General features: G+C 46.6%; 1 non-coding gene across 1 annotated transcript; it reads left to right on the forward strand.

The window, feature by feature from the left end:
* The first annotated feature begins 458 nt into the window (after nucleotides 1–458).
* Nucleotides 459–565, forward strand: LOC132014720 (U6 spliceosomal RNA). The gene has a single exon (XR_009403374.1). It is a non-coding gene; the product is annotated as a U6 spliceosomal RNA (small nuclear RNA).
* Nucleotides 566–3,301: the final 2,736 nt, after the last annotated feature.

Genomic DNA, 3,301 nt, shown 5'->3' on the forward strand with positions numbered 1-3,301 from the left:
TCATTCATTTTTTAAAGAAAGGGGAGTGGGGGCACTTGGGTGGCTCAGATAGTTAAGTGTCTGACTCCCGATCTCAATCAGTTCTTTTTTTTTTTTTTTTGTCGTTTTCTTTTTAAGCTTTTACTTATTTATTTATTTGACAGAGAGATCACAAGTAGGCAGAGAGGCAGGCAGAGAGAGAGAGAGAAAGGGAAGCAGGCTCCCCGCTGAACACAGATCCCAAGGTGGGGCTCAATTCCAGGACCCTGAGATCATGACCTGAGCTGAAGGCAGAGGCTTAACCCACTGAGCCACCCAGGTGCTCCTCAATCAGTTCTTAATCTCAAGGTGGTGAGTTCAAACCCTGCATTGGGCTCCACACTGGGCATGGAAACTCCTTAAATAAACAAACAAGAAAACAAATAATAATAAATACATAAATAAATATTTTAAAAATTTAAATATTTAAAAAAGGGTGAGCGCTCACTTGGGCAGCACAGATATTAAAGTTAGAACAATACAGAAAAGATTAGCATAGCTCCTGTGTAAGGATGAAAAGTAAATTCATGAAGTATTCCATATTTTTAAAAATACTTATTAATTAAGCAAATACATAAATTTAGAAAGGGGGTGAAGGGCAAGGCATCCACGTATCCTAGCACCTGGGTAACAGAAAAACAAAATTTATATTTACATTTTACATGTTGTCCTACAAAACACATAGTGAATGAGGAGAATCCCACCATTCACACGTTCCCAACTTTGATCGGGGTAACTTACTGTCAGTTATGTAAGCGTGAGAGTGCAAAGTTCCCTACATGCAGAGATTTCTAGTAATAATTTGAGATAAGATCCCATAGTAAAATATCTTGACATCTAAAGGGGCAGTGGACGAGTGATTCTTCTGTATTCTTTCTGGCAAGGGCAAGGACTCTGAGCGCCATGACCATGATTAAGACGCCCCTTCACATTCGGAGCCCGTAAGAATAATAGGACGCGAAACAAAGGAAGCTAATGACAGCGCTCATGTGCGGAGCTCGGTAGGTCCTCACCTGAAAAGCTGTGGGACAGGCATAAAGGAGGACCCGGAGACGGAGTAAAAGAAATGGAACCAGGGGCGCCTGCGTGGCTCCGTGGGTTGGGCCGCTGCCTTCAGCTCAGGTCATGATCTCAGGGTCCTGGGATCGAGTCCCGCATCGGGCTCTCTGCTCAGCGGGGAGCCTGCTTCCTCCTCTCTCTCTCCCTGTCTCTCTGCCTACTTGTGATCTCTGTTTGTCAAATAAATAAATAAAATCTTTAAAAAAAAAAAAAGGAACTAATACTATGTTGTGGGAGACATTTTTGCTAGTAAGGGAATTTGGGAAAATGTACCCAGAGGGGAAGGGACCGAACCCTCTGTGCTCTCTGAGTGCAGCCGAGGGCATGGTGAGGGCTCCCTGAGGCCTGGTGGAGCAGTCTGTTCCTCAGGGTCTTCTAACGTTGCAGAATGTTCTGGAAGGAGGTCAACACGGTGGTGAGACCAGGGCCCTGACCCCGTGAATATCCCAAACAGTGACAACTTAGCATAACCACAAATCGGTGTTCTGTGTTCACCTGGCGGCGCGTTCAGGCCAAGACCGTGATGAGGGCACCCGGCGAGCAGGGCCAAGAGCACCAGTGTGAAACGAAATATAACACAACAGGAAAACCTGAATTCCAGATAAACAGTGATTTTCTTTTTCAGCGTCCCTAGTGTTTCACGGCGCGCCCTTGCACTAACACACGGGCGAACAAGAACGCCATGCGGGTGTGCACACGTGTGTGCTGTGCATACGACACACGTGCATACTGTGTGTGCTATGTTATGTAAACGGGCGTGTGGCGGCCATGTTCACCTGAAAGTCCAGCTGTGCAGGTGTCCTGTGTTAGACTGGCTGGACCCGCTGACCCTCAGCTGGACCAGAAGAGGAGGAGAGCGGGATCCTGTCCTTAGACACACCCTCTTCAGGTTAGAAAAGTCAGACACGGTAGCAGCACACAGAGCCCCCCAAGGCTCTTAGCACCAAGACCCAGCAAGCATTGGTGGCCTCACAGGCGCCGGCAAGTGCATCCCAGTGGTAGGTCTCAGACACGCTCGGAAGCCCAGTATTCTCCCTCTTCACACTCTGCCCTGTGACCATGTCGCTTCACCAGCAGTTACTGCACTTGGCCAAAGCCCTTCCCACCCAGAAAACAGCACCAAATCCCTCCTCATGGGTAGTGTCCAAGGAATCGAAGGCTGAGAGGTTTGAAGGAAGGGGTCCGTTTTATTTGGCATGGTACAGTTAGTTTTTTCTTACAGGGAGTAAATGTTTCCCTTTCAAATTAAAAATACCACCTCTATAAAACCATCTTGGTAGCTCTAATGATAGAGATTGTGACTCATTGGAGCCCCACATACATCTGTGAGAGGTAATTCTTCACAGACACTGTGGGGTTTCATGGCTGCCTTTGGGGTATGACTTGGCCCTTTTCATAAATAGTCTATTACAGACTTTCTCCGAGAGCTGAATTATAGGGATGCAGTTACAAAACTCACAAAATGTGTGGTGGCAGAAATTAACCCAAGGGCTTTACATTATATCCATTTCTTGATGGATCACTAGTATTTCTATTTTTTTGAACTTCTTATTGGAATTTAAAAATAGTCCCCGTAATCTCATATTCGCCACTTTTTCCCAAGTGTGACTTCCTTACAGTAAAGTTATCGGGGTAAGACCCATTAACAACAAATGGACTGAAGCCGGACTCCTGGGTATTCAATGAGATACACAACAGTAGCACAGAAATGCGAAGACGGGAGAAAGAATGAGCTGGCCTGGGTGGGCAGAGATGCAGTAGAGCAAGGCCATGCGTGGTGGCTGCTGGTCCCGGGACTCATCATGGAGAGAATTTAGAGAACATGAGCCCACAGGGCACATAAGGAGATGTACAGGTGTGGGGCTTCCCACAGGGTCAGTGAGGTCAGACAAAATAGCATAAAGATGAACCAACATTATAAACACCTGGAACCTGTTCAGATATGGTCTGAATACGTATCTAAACATAACGTAAGATTCACGGTAGGTTGGATCTCTTGTTCTATATACTGATTGATAGACACATTGTGGCAGCTTCTGTGAATGCTCAACAGATGTCTCTTCAGCAAATATCATCCCGGACCTCTGCAGGCATCCTAGGAAGCACCTATCACTTTCCACATGGGGCTTTCTCTCACAGGTACCAGCGACCTGGTATTGCCAGAGGGGACAGCTCCCAGGACGGCCTTAAGCCAGTCCTAACAAGCTGGGATGACTTTGAAGCT

This window comes from Mustela nigripes, chromosome 3 (genome assembly GCF_022355385.1).
Source record: "Mustela nigripes isolate SB6536 chromosome 3, MUSNIG.SB6536, whole genome shotgun sequence".
In the NCBI taxonomy this organism is placed as follows: domain Eukaryota; kingdom Metazoa; phylum Chordata; class Mammalia; order Carnivora; family Mustelidae; genus Mustela; species Mustela nigripes.